The following is a 16,013-nucleotide window of genomic DNA, read 5'->3' on the forward strand; positions in this document are numbered from 1 at the left end:
CTATGGTTCCAAAAGAAATGAACCTCCACATGCTAATTTGCATAATTTATTTGACTGTGGTACGTATAGAAATTGGTGGCCTTTCCTTAATGGGATATTGAATTTTTTGCCAGTAAGTAGCTCTATCTTGTTTATTGTAAAGTGTTCTCCAGTCTTTGAAACCCCATCTGAATTTAACTTCCATCTTTTACTCTCCCTAAGATCAATCTTGAGGCACATGGTGGGGTATATATATCTTAGGACTTTGCTTTTGGAATGTGCTTGCTTCGGCAGCACATATACTAAAATTGGAACGATACAGAGAAGATTAGCATGGCCCCTGCGCAAGGATGACACGCAAATTCGTGAAGCGTTCCATATTTTAGGTATATAGCTCTGGACAAATTAATTCGATTCCACTTAAGATACCTGCAGATAAAAAGTCAAGAAATTTTGCAAGCAAAGAACAAATCGACCAACTTTTTTATGACAAAATCAGTTCGACATGACATATCATTTTCAAATTCAATTCTTGTCTAAATTGTGCAGGTTGTCTCAGTACTTCTATTAAGTCTTAGAAAACTATTTTAACATTTTCCATTCCTACTTCACTTGTTCTGTACTTAGGAGCAATTTTAATCTTGTACAGCCTATGGTTCCAAAAGAAATGAACCTCCACATGCTAATTTGCATAATTTATTTGACTGTGGTACGTATAGAAATTGGTGGCCTTTCCTTAATGGGATATTGAATTTTTTGCCAGTAAGTAGCTCTATCTTGTTTATTGTAAAGTGTTCTCCAGTCTTTGAAACCCCATCTGAATTTAACTTCCATCTTTTACTCTCCCTAAGATCAATCTTGAGGCACATGGTGGGGTATATATATCTTAGGACTTTGCTTTTGGAATGTGCTTGCTTCGGCAGCACATATACTAAAATTGGAACGATACAGAGAAGATTAGCATGGCCCCTGCGCAAGGATGACACGCAAATTCGTGAAGCGTTCCATATTTTAGGTATATAGCTCTGGACAAATTAATTCTTTTCCACTTAATGATACCTACAGATAAAAAGGTAAGAAGTTTTGCAAGCAAAGAACAAATCGACCAACTCTTGTATGATGTCATCAGTTAGACATGACTTATCATTGTGTGAATTGTGCAGACTGCCTCAGTTATATTTAAACTTAGAAAATTATTTAGCCACCTTCAATTCTTATTGAACTTGCAGGGGTGTATCTATTGGTCGAAGCGGAAACGTAAGGGACAGGTGCCCCCTCCAAGTCACTCCAGGCCTGAAGGCATGAATATGCACTGCTGCACCCAATAGGTTCTGCTTGGTACAGTGGAAAAATCTATCTTTCTTTATCCAATACCTATTCATAACTCTAGACAATTGTACAGTACGAAACCACAATCTCCAGCAAATCAAATCTGCTATTATATAATTATTGAAGCCCATGGTGCATGCTGCAATCACCTAATTTGCTTAATGCATGAGATTTAAGACCCTTTCCACAAAGAACAAATGCCTAGCTTCTCCCCCTACACATAATGTTCTATCAAGAAACTCCCCAAGCACCCATGAATATACTAGACTTCTAAAACTTCTTTTTTTAACTCTGTTCCACAAAAATAAGAACTGAACACATAATGTATTAGATGCCAAACCAAGGAGCCATTCACAACACATAAGCACCTCTAACAGAATGTACAAATATAAAAATAAAATGTTAGGGCTAGTTTAAATCATATACCAATACAATTAGGGAGACCAAGTTGTGGCTTCAAAATATATATATATTATTAATTTATAATACTTACCATATGCTATTCATCTGTATTTTTTACTTTTATTGTTAATTGAGCCAAAAGATAGTGCACACAATACTTAATTTACAATCTTAAAGTTTAGCAGTTACATAATTTGCATATATCCAAATTTGTTTAGCAACAAATACATTTTAAGTGTAAACTATGTCATTTTTGACCTTTTTGCCCACTTATTTGACATTAACCGATTACATAAATGGTGATTAGCATATGATTAGTATTATAAACTAAAAACATTTAGAAGTAAAATTCTTTAGTCTCCCTAAACTAAATGCTATAAACTATAAAGTTATAAAAAAGAATGGTTATTTAATGGGCAGTAAATGTTTTTTTGGCTGGAGATTTTGCTGATGTCTGGAAACCTGGCTGCTTAGATGCACAGGGGTGCCTGGCAAAGAGCACCCATTTTTGTCAAGTGCCATCCTAGCCAAAGAATGCAAAGAAGCAATTTTAGCCTAGTACAGTCTATGGTTTTGAAGAAATGAACCTCTACATGCCAATTTTCATAATTTGTTTCACTGTGATATGTATGGAAATCGATGGCTATTCCTTAATGGGATATTGAATTTTTTTGCCAGTTAGCAGCTCTATCTTGTTAATGTTCTCCAGTTTATAAAACCCTATTTAAATTTTACTTCCAACTTTCACTCTCCCTAAGATCAATCTTGAGGCACATGGTGGGGTATATAACTCTTAGGACTTTGCTTTTGGAATGTGCTTGCTTCGGCAGCACATATACTAAAATTGGAACGATACAGAGAAGATTAGCATGGCCCCTGCGCAAGGATGACACGCAAATTCGTGAAGCGTTCCATATTTTAGGTATATAGCTCTGGACAAATTAATTCGATTCCACTTAAGATACCTGCAGATAAAAAGTCAAGAAATTTTGCAAGCAAAGAACAAATCGACCAACTTTTTTATGACAAAATCAGTTCGACATGACATATCATTTTCAAATTCAATTCTTGTCTAAATTGTGCAGGTTGTCTCAGTACTTCTATTAAGTCTTAGAAAACTATTTTGCCATTTTCCATTCCTACTTCACTTGTTCTGTACTTAGGAGCAATTTTAATCTTGTACAGCCTATGGTTCCAAAAGAAATGAACCTCCACATGCTAATTTGCATAATTTATTTGACTGTGGTACGTATAGAAATTGGTGGCCTTTCCTTAATGGGATATTGAATTTTTTGCCAGTAAGTAGCTCTATCTTGTTTATTGTAAAGTGTTCTCCAGTCTTTGAAACCCCATCTGAATTTAACTTCCATCTTTTACTCTCCCTAAGATCAATCTTGAGGCACATGGTGGGGTATATATATCTTAGGACTTTGCTTTTGGAATGTGCTTGCTTCGGCAGCACATATACTAAAATTGGAACGATACAGAGAAGATTAGCATGGCCCCTGCGCAAGGATGACACGCAAATTCGTGAAGCGTTCCATATTTTAGGTATATAGCTCTGGACAAATTAATTCGATTCCACTTAAGATACCTGCAGATAAAAAGTCAAGAAATTTTGCAAGCAAAGAACAAATCGACCAACTTTTTTATGACAAAATCAGTTCGACATGACATATCATTTTCAAATTCAATTCTTGTCTAAATTGTGCAGGTTGTCTCAGTACTTCTATTAAGTCTTAGAAAACTATTTTAACATTTTCCATTCCTACTTCACTTGTTCTGTACTTAGGAGCAATTTTAATCTTGTACAGCCTATGGTTCCAAAAGAAATGAACCTCCACATGCTAATTTGCATAATTTATTTGACTGTGGTACGTATAGAAATTGGTGGCCTTTCCTTAATGGGATATTGAATTTTTTGCCAGTAAGTAGCTCTATCTTGTTTATTGTAAAGTGTTCTCCAGTCTTTGAAACCCCATCTGAATTTAACTTCCATCTTTTACTCTCCCTAAGATCAATCTTGAGGCACATGGTGGGGTATATATATCTTAGGACTTTGCTTTTGGAATGTGCTTGCTTCGGCAGCACATATACTAAAATTGGAACGATACAGAGAAGATTAGCATGGCCCCTGCGCAAGGATGACACGCAAATTCGTGAAGCGTTCCATATTTTAGGTATATAGCTCTGGACAAATTAATTCTTTTCCACTTAATGATACCTACAGATAAAAAGGTAAGAAGTTTTGCAAGCAAAGAACAAATCGACCAACTCTTGTATGATGTCATCAGTTAGACATGACTTATCATTGTGTGAATTGTGCAGACTGCCTCAGTTATATTTAAACTTAGAAAATTATTTAGCCACCTTCAATTCTTATTGAACTTGCAGGGGTGTATCTATTGGTCGAAGCGGAAACGTAAGGGACAGGTGCCCCCTCCAAGTCACTCCAGGCCTGAAGGCATGAATATGCACTGCTGCACCCAATAGGTTCTGCTTGGTACAGTGGAAAAATCTATCTTTCTTTATCCAATACCTATTCATAACTCTAGACAATTGTACAGTACGAAACCACAATCTCCAGCAAATCAAATCTGCTATTATATAATTATTGAAGCCCATGGTGCATGCTGCAATCACCTAATTTGCTTAATGCATGAGATTTAAGACCCTTTCCACAAAGAACAAATGCCTAGCTTCTCCCCCTACACATAATGTTCTATCAAGAAACTCCCCAAGCACCCATGAATATACTAGACTTCTAAAACTTCTTTTTTTAACTCTGTTCCACAAAAATAAGAACTGAACACATAATGTATTAGATGCCAAACCAAGGAGCCATTCACAACACATAAGCACCTCTAACAGAATGTACAAATATAAAAATAAAATGTTAGGGCTAGTTTAAATCATATACCAATACAATTAGGGAGACCAAGTTGTGGCTTCAAAATATATATATATTATTAATTTATAATACTTACCATATGCTATTCATCTGTATTTTTTACTTTTATTGTTAATTGAGCCAAAAGATAGTGCACACAATACTTAATTTACAATCTTAAAGTTTAGCAGTTACATAATTTGCATATATCCAAATTTGTTTAGCAACAAATACATTTTAAGTGTAAACTATGTCATTTTTGACCTTTTTGCCCACTTATTTGACATTAACCGATTACATAAATGGTGATTAGCATATGATTAGTATTATAAACTAAAAACATTTAGAAGTAAAATTCTTTAGTCTCCCTAAACTAAATGCTATAAACTATAAAGTTATAAAAAAGAATGGTTATTTAATGGGCAGTAAATGTTTTTTTGGCTGGAGATTTTGCTGATGTCTGGAAACCTGGCTGCTTAGATGCACAGGGGTGCCTGGCAAAGAGCACCCATTTTTGTCAAGTGCCATCCTAGCCAAAGAATGCAAAGAAGCAATTTTAGCCTAGTACAGTCTATGGTTTTGAAGAAATGAACCTCTACATGCCAATTTTCATAATTTGTTTCACTGTGATATGTATGGAAATCGATGGCTATTCCTTAATGGGATATTGAATTTTTTTGCCAGTTAGCAGCTCTATCTTGTTAATGTTCTCCAGTTTATAAAACCCTATTTAAATTTTACTTCCAACTTTCACTCTCCCTAAGATCAATCTTGAGGCACATGGTGGGGTATATAACTCTTAGGACTTTGCTTTTGGAATGTGCTTGCTTCGGCAGCACATATACTAAAATTGGAACGATACAGAGAAGATTAGCATGGCCCCTGCGCAAGGATGACACGCAAATTCGTGAAGCGTTCCATATTTTAGGTATATAGCTCTGGACAAATTAATTCGATTCCACTTAAGATACCTGCAGATAAAAAGTCAAGAAATTTTGCAAGCAAAGAACAAATCGACCAACTTTTTTATGACAAAATCAGTTCGACATGACATATCATTTTCAAATTCAATTCTTGTCTAAATTGTGCAGGTTGTCTCAGTACTTCTATTAAGTCTTAGAAAACTATTTTGCCATTTTCCATTCCTACTTCACTTGTTCTGTACTTAGGAGCAATTTTAATCTTGTACAGCCTATGGTTCCAAAAGAAATGAACCTCCACATGCTAATTTGCATAATTTATTTGACTGTGGTACGTATAGAAATTGGTGGCCTTTCCTTAATGGGATATTGAATTTTTTGCCAGTAAGTAGCTCTATCTTGTTTATTGTAAAGTGTTCTCCAGTCTTTGAAACCCCATCTGAATTTAACTTCCATCTTTTACTCTCCCTAAGATCAATCTTGAGGCACATGGTGGGGTATATATATCTTAGGACTTTGCTTTTGGAATGTGCTTGCTTCGGCAGCACATATACTAAAATTGGAACGATACAGAGAAGATTAGCATGGCCCCTGCGCAAGGATGACACGCAAATTCGTGAAGCGTTCCATATTTTAGGTATATAGCTCTGGACAAATTAATTCGATTCCACTTAAGATACCTGCAGATAAAAAGTCAAGAAATTTTGCAAGCAAAGAACAAATCGACCAACTTTTTTATGACAAAATCAGTTCGACATGACATATCATTTTCAAATTCAATTCTTGTCTAAATTGTGCAGGTTGTCTCAGTACTTCTATTAAGTCTTAGAAAACTATTTTAACATTTTCCATTCCTACTTCACTTGTTCTGTACTTAGGAGCAATTTTAATCTTGTACAGCCTATGGTTCCAAAAGAAATGAACCTCCACATGCTAATTTGCATAATTTATTTGACTGTGGTACGTATAGAAATTGGTGGCCTTTCCTTAATGGGATATTGAATTTTTTGCCAGTAAGTAGCTCTATCTTGTTTATTGTAAAGTGTTCTCCAGTCTTTGAAACCCCATCTGAATTTAACTTCCATCTTTTACTCTCCCTAAGATCAATCTTGAGGCACATGGTGGGGTATATATATCTTAGGACTTTGCTTTTGGAATGTGCTTGCTTCGGCAGCACATATACTAAAATTGGAACGATACAGAGAAGATTAGCATGGCCCCTGCGCAAGGATGACACGCAAATTCGTGAAGCGTTCCATATTTTAGGTATATAGCTCTGGACAAATTAATTCTTTTCCACTTAATGATACCTACAGATAAAAAGGTAAGAAGTTTTGCAAGCAAAGAACAAATCGACCAACTCTTGTATGATGTCATCAGTTAGACATGACTTATCATTGTGTGAATTGTGCAGACTGCCTCAGTTATATTTAAACTTAGAAAATTATTTAGCCACCTTCAATTCTTATTGAACTTGCAGGGGTGTATCTATTGGTCGAAGCGGAAACGTAAGGGACAGGTGCCCCCTCCAAGTCACTCCAGGCCTGAAGGCATGAATATGCACTGCTGCACCCAATAGGTTCTGCTTGGTACAGTGGAAAAATCTATCTTTCTTTATCCAATACCTATTCATAACTCTAGACAATTGTACAGTACGAAACCACAATCTCCAGCAAATCAAATCTGCTATTATATAATTATTGAAGCCCATGGTGCATGCTGCAATCACCTAATTTGCTTAATGCATGAGATTTAAGACCCTTTCCACAAAGAACAAATGCCTAGCTTCTCCCCCTACACATAATGTTCTATCAAGAAACTCCCCAAGCACCCATGAATATACTAGACTTCTAAAACTTCTTTTTTTAACTCTGTTCCACAAAAATAAGAACTGAACACATAATGTATTAGATGCCAAACCAAGGAGCCATTCACAACACATAAGCACCTCTAACAGAATGTACAAATATAAAAATAAAATGTTAGGGCTAGTTTAAATCATATACCAATACAATTAGGGAGACCAAGTTGTGGCTTCAAAATATATATATATTATTAATTTATAATACTTACCATATGCTATTCATCTGTATTTTTTACTTTTATTGTTAATTGAGCCAAAAGATAGTGCACACAATACTTAATTTACAATCTTAAAGTTTAGCAGTTACATAATTTGCATATATCCAAATTTGTTTAGCAACAAATACATTTTAAGTGTAAACTATGTCATTTTTGACCTTTTTGCCCACTTATTTGACATTAACCGATTACATAAATGGTGATTAGCATATGATTAGTATTATAAACTAAAAACATTTAGAAGTAAAATTCTTTAGTCTCCCTAAACTAAATGCTATAAACTATAAAGTTATAAAAAAGAATGGTTATTTAATGGGCAGTAAATGTTTTTTTGGCTGGAGATTTTGCTGATGTCTGGAAACCTGGCTGCTTAGATGCACAGGGGTGCCTGGCAAAGAGCACCCATTTTTGTCAAGTGCCATCCTAGCCAAAGAATGCAAAGAAGCAATTTTAGCCTAGTACAGTCTATGGTTTTGAAGAAATGAACCTCTACATGCCAATTTTCATAATTTGTTTCACTGTGATATGTATGGAAATCGATGGCTATTCCTTAATGGGATATTGAATTTTTTTGCCAGTTAGCAGCTCTATCTTGTTAATGTTCTCCAGTTTATAAAACCCTATTTAAATTTTACTTCCAACTTTCACTCTCCCTAAGATCAATCTTGAGGCACATGGTGGGGTATATAACTCTTAGGACTTTGCTTTTGGAATGTGCTTGCTTCGGCAGCACATATACTAAAATTGGAACGATACAGAGAAGATTAGCATGGCCCCTGCGCAAGGATGACACGCAAATTCGTGAAGCGTTCCATATTTTAGGTATATAGCTCTGGACAAATTAATTCGATTCCACTTAAGATACCTGCAGATAAAAAGTCAAGAAATTTTGCAAGCAAAGAACAAATCGACCAACTTTTTTATGACAAAATCAGTTCGACATGACATATCATTTTCAAATTCAATTCTTGTCTAAATTGTGCAGGTTGTCTCAGTACTTCTATTAAGTCTTAGAAAACTATTTTGCCATTTTCCATTCCTACTTCACTTGTTCTGTACTTAGGAGCAATTTTAATCTTGTACAGCCTATGGTTCCAAAAGAAATGAACCTCCACATGCTAATTTGCATAATTTATTTGACTGTGGTACGTATAGAAATTGGTGGCCTTTCCTTAATGGGATATTGAATTTTTTGCCAGTAAGTAGCTCTATCTTGTTTATTGTAAAGTGTTCTCCAGTCTTTGAAACCCCATCTGAATTTAACTTCCATCTTTTACTCTCCCTAAGATCAATCTTGAGGCACATGGTGGGGTATATATATCTTAGGACTTTGCTTTTGGAATGTGCTTGCTTCGGCAGCACATATACTAAAATTGGAACGATACAGAGAAGATTAGCATGGCCCCTGCGCAAGGATGACACGCAAATTCGTGAAGCGTTCCATATTTTAGGTATATAGCTCTGGACAAATTAATTCGATTCCACTTAAGATACCTGCAGATAAAAAGTCAAGAAATTTTGCAAGCAAAGAACAAATCGACCAACTTTTTTATGACAAAATCAGTTCGACATGACATATCATTTTCAAATTCAATTCTTGTCTAAATTGTGCAGGTTGTCTCAGTACTTCTATTAAGTCTTAGAAAACTATTTTAACATTTTCCATTCCTACTTCACTTGTTCTGTACTTAGGAGCAATTTTAATCTTGTACAGCCTATGGTTCCAAAAGAAATGAACCTCCACATGCTAATTTGCATAATTTATTTGACTGTGGTACGTATAGAAATTGGTGGCCTTTCCTTAATGGGATATTGAATTTTTTGCCAGTAAGTAGCTCTATCTTGTTTATTGTAAAGTGTTCTCCAGTCTTTGAAACCCCATCTGAATTTAACTTCCATCTTTTACTCTCCCTAAGATCAATCTTGAGGCACATGGTGGGGTATATATATCTTAGGACTTTGCTTTTGGAATGTGCTTGCTTCGGCAGCACATATACTAAAATTGGAACGATACAGAGAAGATTAGCATGGCCCCTGCGCAAGGATGACACGCAAATTCGTGAAGCGTTCCATATTTTAGGTATATAGCTCTGGACAAATTAATTCTTTTCCACTTAATGATACCTACAGATAAAAAGGTAAGAAGTTTTGCAAGCAAAGAACAAATCGACCAACTCTTGTATGATGTCATCAGTTAGACATGACTTATCATTGTGTGAATTGTGCAGACTGCCTCAGTTATATTTAAACTTAGAAAATTATTTAGCCACCTTCAATTCTTATTGAACTTGCAGGGGTGTATCTATTGGTCGAAGCGGAAACGTAAGGGACAGGTGCCCCCTCCAAGTCACTCCAGGCCTGAAGGCATGAATATGCACTGCTGCACCCAATAGGTTCTGCTTGGTACAGTGGAAAAATCTATCTTTCTTTATCCAATACCTATTCATAACTCTAGACAATTGTACAGTACGAAACCACAATCTCCAGCAAATCAAATCTGCTATTATATAATTATTGAAGCCCATGGTGCATGCTGCAATCACCTAATTTGCTTAATGCATGAGATTTAAGACCCTTTCCACAAAGAACAAATGCCTAGCTTCTCCCCCTACACATAATGTTCTATCAAGAAACTCCCCAAGCACCCATGAATATACTAGACTTCTAAAACTTCTTTTTTTAACTCTGTTCCACAAAAATAAGAACTGAACACATAATGTATTAGATGCCAAACCAAGGAGCCATTCACAACACATAAGCACCTCTAACAGAATGTACAAATATAAAAATAAAATGTTAGGGCTAGTTTAAATCATATACCAATACAATTAGGGAGACCAAGTTGTGGCTTCAAAATATATATATATTATTAATTTATAATACTTACCATATGCTATTCATCTGTATTTTTTACTTTTATTGTTAATTGAGCCAAAAGATAGTGCACACAATACTTAATTTACAATCTTAAAGTTTAGCAGTTACATAATTTGCATATATCCAAATTTGTTTAGCAACAAATACATTTTAAGTGTAAACTATGTCATTTTTGACCTTTTTGCCCACTTATTTGACATTAACCGATTACATAAATGGTGATTAGCATATGATTAGTATTATAAACTAAAAACATTTAGAAGTAAAATTCTTTAGTCTCCCTAAACTAAATGCTATAAACTATAAAGTTATAAAAAAGAATGGTTATTTAATGGGCAGTAAATGTTTTTTTGGCTGGAGATTTTGCTGATGTCTGGAAACCTGGCTGCTTAGATGCACAGGGGTGCCTGGCAAAGAGCACCCATTTTTGTCAAGTGCCATCCTATGCAAAGAAGCAATTATAGCCTAGTACAGTCTATGGTTTTGAAGAAATGAACCTCTACATGCCAATTTTCATAATTTATTTCACTGTGGTATGTATGGAAATCGATGGCTATTCCTTAATGGGATATTGAATTTTTTTGCCAGTTAGCAGCTCTATCTTGTTAATGTTCTCCAGTTTATAAAACCCTATTTAAATTTTACTTCCAACTTTCACTCTCCCTAAGATCAATCTTGAGGCACATGGTGGGGTATATAACTCTTAGGACTTTGCTTTTGGAATGTGCTTGCTTCGGCAGCACATATACTAAAATTGGAATGATACAGAGAAGATTAGCATGGCTCCTGCGCAAGGATGACACGCAAATTCGTGAAGCGTTCCATATTTTAGGTATATAGCTCTGGACAAATTAATTCGATTCCACTTAAGATACCTGCAGATAAAAAGTCAAGAAATTTTGCAAGCAAAGAACAAATCGACCAACTTTTTTATGACAAAATCAGTTCGACATGACATATCATTTTCAAATTCAATTCTTGTCTAAATTGTGCAGGTTGTCTCAGTACTTCTATTAAGTCTTAGAAAACTATTTTGCCATTTTCCATTCCTACTTCACTTGTTCTGTACTTAGGAGCAATTTTAATCTTGTACAGCCTATGGTTCCAAAAGAAATGAACCTCCACATGCTAATTTGCATAATTTATTTGACTGTGGTACGTATAGAAATTGGTGGCCTTTCCTTAATGGGATATTGAATTTTTTGCCAGTAAGTAGCTCTATCTTGTTTATTGTAAAGTGTTCTCCAGTCTTTGAAACCCCATCTGAATTTAACTTCCATCTTTTACTCTCCCTAAGATCAATCTTGAGGCACATGGTGGGGTATATATATCTTAGGACTTTGCTTTTGGAATGTGCTTGCTTCGGCAGCACATATACTAAAATTGGAACGATACAGAGAAGATTAGCATGGCCCCTGCGCAAGGATGACACGCAAATTCGTGAAGCCTTCCATATTTTAGGTATATAGCTCTGGACAAATTAATTCGATTCCACTTAAGATACCTGCAGATAAAAAGTCAAGAAATTTTGCAAGCAAAGAACAAATCGACCAACTTTTTTATGACAAAATCAGTTCGACATGACATATCATTTTCAAATTCAATTCTTGTCTAAATTGTGCAGGTTGTCTCAGTACTTCTATTAAGTCTTAGAAAACTATTTTAACATTTTCCATTCCTACTTCACTTGTTCTGTACTTAGGAGCAATTTTAATCTTGTACAGCCTATGGTTCCAAAAGAAATGAACCTCCACATGCTAATTTGCATAATTTATTTGACTGTGGTACGTATAGAAATTGGTGGCCTTTCCTTAATGGGATATTGAATTTTTTGCCAGTAAGTAGCTCTATCTTGTTTATTGTAAAGTGTTCTCCAGTCTTTGAAACCCCATCTGAATTTAACTTCCATCTTTTACTCTCCCTAAGATCAATCTTGAGGCACATGGTGGGGTATATATATCTTAGGACTTTGCTTTTGGAATGTGCTTGCTTCGGCAGCACATATACTAAAATTGGAACGATACAGAGAAGATTAGCATGGCCCCTGCGCAAGGATGACACGCAAATTCGTGAAGCGTTCCATATTTTAGGTATATAGCTCTGGACAAATTAATTCTTTTCCACTTAATGATACCTGCAGATAAAAAGGTAAGAAGTTTTGCAAGCAAAGAACAAATCGACCAACTCTTGTATGATGTCATCAGTTAGACATGACTTATCATTGTGTGAATTGTGCAGACTGCCTCAGTTATATTTAAACTTAGAAAATTATTTAGCCACCTTCAATTCTTATTGAACTTGCAGGGGTGTATCTATTGGTCGAAGCGGAAACGTAAGGGACAGGTGCCCCCTCCAAGTCACTCCAGGCCTGAAGGCATGAATATGCACTGCTGCACCCAATAGGTTCTGCTTGGTACAGTGGAAAAATCTATCTTTCTTTATCCAATACCTATTCATAACTCTAGACAATTGTACAGTACGAAACCACAATCTCCAGCAAATCAAATCTGCTATTATATAATTATTGAAGCCCATGGTGCATGCTGCAATCACCTAATTTGCTTAATGCATGAGATTTAAGACCCTTTCCACAAAGAACAAATGCCTAGCTTCTCCCCCTACACATAATGTTCTATCAAGAAACTCCCCAAGCACCCATGAATATACTAGACTTCTAAAACTTCTTTTTTTAACTCTGTTCCACAAAAATAAGAACTGAACACATAATGTATTAGATGCCAAACCAAGGAGCCATTCACAACACATAAGCACCTCTAACAGAATGTACAAATATAAAAATAAAATGTTAGGGCTAGTTTAAATCATATACCAATACAATTAGGGAGACCAAGTTGTGGCTTCAAAATATATATATATTATTAATTTATAATACTTACCATATGCTATTCATCTGTATTTTTTACTTTTATTGTTAATTGAGCCAAAAGATAGTGCACACAATACTTAATTTACAATCTTAAAGTTTAGCAGTTACATAATTTGCATATATCCAAATTTGTTTAGCAACAAATACATTTTAAGTGTAAACTATGTCATTTTTGACCTTTTTGCCCACTTATTTGACATTAACCGATTACATAAATGGTGATTAGCATATGATTAGTATTATAAACTAAAAACATTTAGAAGTAAAATTCTTTAGTCTCCCTAAACTAAATGCTATAAACTATAAAGTTATAAAAAAGAATGGTTATTTAATGGGCAGTAAATGTTTTTTTGGCTGGAGATTTTGCTGATGTCTGGAAACCTGGCTGCTTAGATGCACAGGGGTGCCTGGCAAAGAGCACCCATTTTTGTCAAGTGCCATCCTATGCAAAGAAGCAATTATAGCCTAGTACAGTCTATGGTTTTGAAGAAATGAACCTCTACATGCCAATTTTCATAATTTATTTCACTGTGGTATGTATGGAAATCGATGGCTATTCCTTAATGGGATATTGAATTTTTTTGCCAGTTAGCAGCTCTATCTTGTTAATGTTCTGTAGTTTATAAAACCCTATTTAAATTTTACTTCCAACTTTCACTCTCCCTAAGATCAATCTTGAGGCACATGGTGGGGTATATAACTCTTAGGACTTTGCTTTTGGAATGTGCTTGCTTCGGCAGCACATATACTAAAATTGGAATGATACAGAGAAGATTAGCATGGCTCCTGCGCAAGGATGACACGCAAATTCGTGAAGCGTTCCATATTTTAGGTATATAGCTCTGGACAAATTAATTCGATTCCACTTAAGATACCTGCAGATAAAAAGTCAAGAAATTTTGCAAGCAAAGAACAAATCGACCAACTTTTTTATGACAAAATCAGTTCGACATGACATATCATTTTCAAATTCAATTCTTGTCTAAATTGTGCAGGTTGTCTCAGTACTTCTATTAAGTCTTAGAAAACTATTTTGCCATTTTCCATTCCTACTTCACTTGTTCTGTACTTAGGAGCAATTTTAATCTTGTACAGCCTATGGTTCCAAAAGAAATGAACCTCCACATGCTAATTTGCATAATTTATTTGACTGTGGTACGTATAGAAATTGGTGGCCTTTCCTTAATGGGATATTGAATTTTTTGCCAGTAAGTAGCTCTATCTTGTTTATTGTAAAGTGTTCTCCAGTCTTTGAAACCCCATCTGAATTTAACTTCCATCTTTTACTCTCCCTAAGATCAATCTTGAGGCACATGGTGGGGTATATATATCTTAGGACTTTGCTTTTGGAATGTGCTTGCTTCGGCAGCACATATACTAAAATTGGAACGATACAGAGAAGATTAGCATGGCCCCTGCGCAAGGATGACACGCAAATTCGTGAAGCCTTCCATATTTTAGGTATATAGCTCTGGACAAATTAATTCGATTCCACTTAAGATACCTGCAGATAAAAAGTCAAGAAATTTTGCAAGCAAAGAACAAATCGACCAACTTTTTTATGACAAAATCAGTTCGACATGACATATCATTTTCAAATTCAATTCTTGTCTAAATTGTGCAGGTTGTCTCAGTACTTCTATTAAGTCTTAGAAAACTATTTTAACATTTTCCATTCCTACTTCACTTGTTCTGTACTTAGGAGCAATTTTAATCTTGTACAGCCTATGGTTCCAAAAGAAATGAACCTCCACATGCTAATTTGCATAATTTATTTGACTGTGGTACGTATAGAAATTGGTGGCCTTTCCTTAATGGGATATTGAATTTTTTGCCAGTAAGTAGCTCTATCTTGTTTATTGTAAAGTGTTCTCCAGTCTTTGAAACCCCATCTGAATTTAACTTCCATCTTTTACTCTCCCTAAGATCAATCTTGAGGCACATGGTGGGGTATATATATCTTAGGACTTTGCTTTTGGAATGTGCTTGCTTCGGCAGCACATATACTAAAATTGGAACGATACAGAGAAGATTAGCATGGCCCCTGCGCAAGGATGACACGCAAATTCGTGAAGCGTTCCATATTTTAGGTATATAGCTCTGGACAAATTAATTCTTTTCCACTTAATGATACCTGCAGATAAAAAGGTAAGAAGTTTTGCAAGCAAAGAACAAATCGACCAACTCTTGTATGATGTCATCAGTTAGACATGACTTATCATTGTGTGAATTGTGCAGACTGCCTCAGTTATATTTAAACTTAGAAAATTATTTAGCCACCTTCAATTCTTATTGAACTTGCAGGGGTGTATCTATTGGTCGAAGCGGAAACGTAAGGGACAGGTGCCCCCTCCAAGTCACTCCAGGCCTGAAGGCATGAATATGCACTGCTGCACCCAATAGGTTCTGCTTGGTACAGTGGAAAAATCTATCTTTCTTTATCCAATACCTATTCATAACTCTAGACAATTGTACAGTACAAAACCACAATCTCCAGCAAATCAAATCTGCTATTATATAATTATTGAAGCCCATGGTGCATGCTGCAATCACCTAATTTGCTTAATGCATGAGATTTAAGACCCTTTCCACAAAGAACAAATGCCTAGCTTCTCCCCCTACACATAATGTTCTATCAAGAAACTCC

At 35.4% G+C, this 16,013-nt stretch overlaps 17 non-coding genes across 17 annotated transcripts; all 17 read left to right on the forward strand.

Moving 5' to 3' along the window:
• The first annotated feature begins 257 nt into the window (after positions 1–257).
• Positions 258–364, forward strand: LOC148430496 (U6 spliceosomal RNA). The gene has a single exon (XR_015877449.1). It is a non-coding gene; the product is annotated as a U6 spliceosomal RNA (small nuclear RNA).
• Positions 365–886: 522 nt separating this feature from the next.
• LOC148430497 (U6 spliceosomal RNA) lies at positions 887–993 on the forward strand. The gene has a single exon (XR_015877450.1). It is a non-coding gene; the product is annotated as a U6 spliceosomal RNA (small nuclear RNA).
• A 1,531-nt stretch (positions 994–2,524) lies between these two features.
• LOC148430498 (U6 spliceosomal RNA) lies at positions 2,525–2,631 on the forward strand. The gene has a single exon (XR_015877451.1). It is a non-coding gene; the product is annotated as a U6 spliceosomal RNA (small nuclear RNA).
• A 522-nt stretch (positions 2,632–3,153) lies between these two features.
• Positions 3,154–3,260, forward strand: LOC148430499 (U6 spliceosomal RNA). The gene has a single exon (XR_015877452.1). It is a non-coding gene; the product is annotated as a U6 spliceosomal RNA (small nuclear RNA).
• A 522-nt stretch (positions 3,261–3,782) lies between these two features.
• Positions 3,783–3,889, forward strand: LOC148430500 (U6 spliceosomal RNA). Its single transcript, XR_015877453.1, has one exon. It is a non-coding gene; the product is annotated as a U6 spliceosomal RNA (small nuclear RNA).
• Positions 3,890–5,420: 1,531 nt separating this feature from the next.
• On the forward strand, positions 5,421–5,527 carry LOC148430501 (U6 spliceosomal RNA). Its single transcript, XR_015877456.1, has one exon. It is a non-coding gene; the product is annotated as a U6 spliceosomal RNA (small nuclear RNA).
• Positions 5,528–6,049: 522 nt separating this feature from the next.
• LOC148430502 (U6 spliceosomal RNA) lies at positions 6,050–6,156 on the forward strand. Its single transcript, XR_015877457.1, has one exon. It is a non-coding gene; the product is annotated as a U6 spliceosomal RNA (small nuclear RNA).
• A 522-nt stretch (positions 6,157–6,678) lies between these two features.
• On the forward strand, positions 6,679–6,785 carry LOC148430503 (U6 spliceosomal RNA). Its single transcript, XR_015877458.1, has one exon. It is a non-coding gene; the product is annotated as a U6 spliceosomal RNA (small nuclear RNA).
• Positions 6,786–8,316: 1,531 nt separating this feature from the next.
• LOC148430504 (U6 spliceosomal RNA) lies at positions 8,317–8,423 on the forward strand. The gene has a single exon (XR_015877459.1). It is a non-coding gene; the product is annotated as a U6 spliceosomal RNA (small nuclear RNA).
• A 522-nt stretch (positions 8,424–8,945) lies between these two features.
• On the forward strand, positions 8,946–9,052 carry LOC148430505 (U6 spliceosomal RNA). The gene has a single exon (XR_015877460.1). It is a non-coding gene; the product is annotated as a U6 spliceosomal RNA (small nuclear RNA).
• A 522-nt stretch (positions 9,053–9,574) lies between these two features.
• On the forward strand, positions 9,575–9,681 carry LOC148430506 (U6 spliceosomal RNA). The gene has a single exon (XR_015877461.1). It is a non-coding gene; the product is annotated as a U6 spliceosomal RNA (small nuclear RNA).
• Positions 9,682–11,203: 1,522 nt separating this feature from the next.
• On the forward strand, positions 11,204–11,310 carry LOC148430507 (U6 spliceosomal RNA). Its single transcript, XR_015877469.1, has one exon. It is a non-coding gene; the product is annotated as a U6 spliceosomal RNA (small nuclear RNA).
• Positions 11,311–11,832: 522 nt separating this feature from the next.
• On the forward strand, positions 11,833–11,939 carry LOC148430508 (U6 spliceosomal RNA). Its single transcript, XR_015877467.1, has one exon. It is a non-coding gene; the product is annotated as a U6 spliceosomal RNA (small nuclear RNA).
• A 522-nt stretch (positions 11,940–12,461) lies between these two features.
• LOC148430509 (U6 spliceosomal RNA) lies at positions 12,462–12,568 on the forward strand. The gene has a single exon (XR_015877462.1). It is a non-coding gene; the product is annotated as a U6 spliceosomal RNA (small nuclear RNA).
• A 1,522-nt stretch (positions 12,569–14,090) lies between these two features.
• On the forward strand, positions 14,091–14,197 carry LOC148430510 (U6 spliceosomal RNA). The gene has a single exon (XR_015877470.1). It is a non-coding gene; the product is annotated as a U6 spliceosomal RNA (small nuclear RNA).
• A 522-nt stretch (positions 14,198–14,719) lies between these two features.
• On the forward strand, positions 14,720–14,826 carry LOC148430511 (U6 spliceosomal RNA). Its single transcript, XR_015877468.1, has one exon. It is a non-coding gene; the product is annotated as a U6 spliceosomal RNA (small nuclear RNA).
• A 522-nt stretch (positions 14,827–15,348) lies between these two features.
• Positions 15,349–15,455, forward strand: LOC148430512 (U6 spliceosomal RNA). The gene has a single exon (XR_015877463.1). It is a non-coding gene; the product is annotated as a U6 spliceosomal RNA (small nuclear RNA).
• Positions 15,456–16,013: the final 558 nt, after the last annotated feature.

This window comes from Taudactylus pleione, unplaced genomic scaffold, assembly GCF_031769625.1.
Source record: "Taudactylus pleione unplaced genomic scaffold, aTauple2 ptg003654l, whole genome shotgun sequence".
Classification (NCBI taxonomy): domain Eukaryota; kingdom Metazoa; phylum Chordata; class Amphibia; order Anura; family Myobatrachidae; genus Taudactylus; species Taudactylus pleione.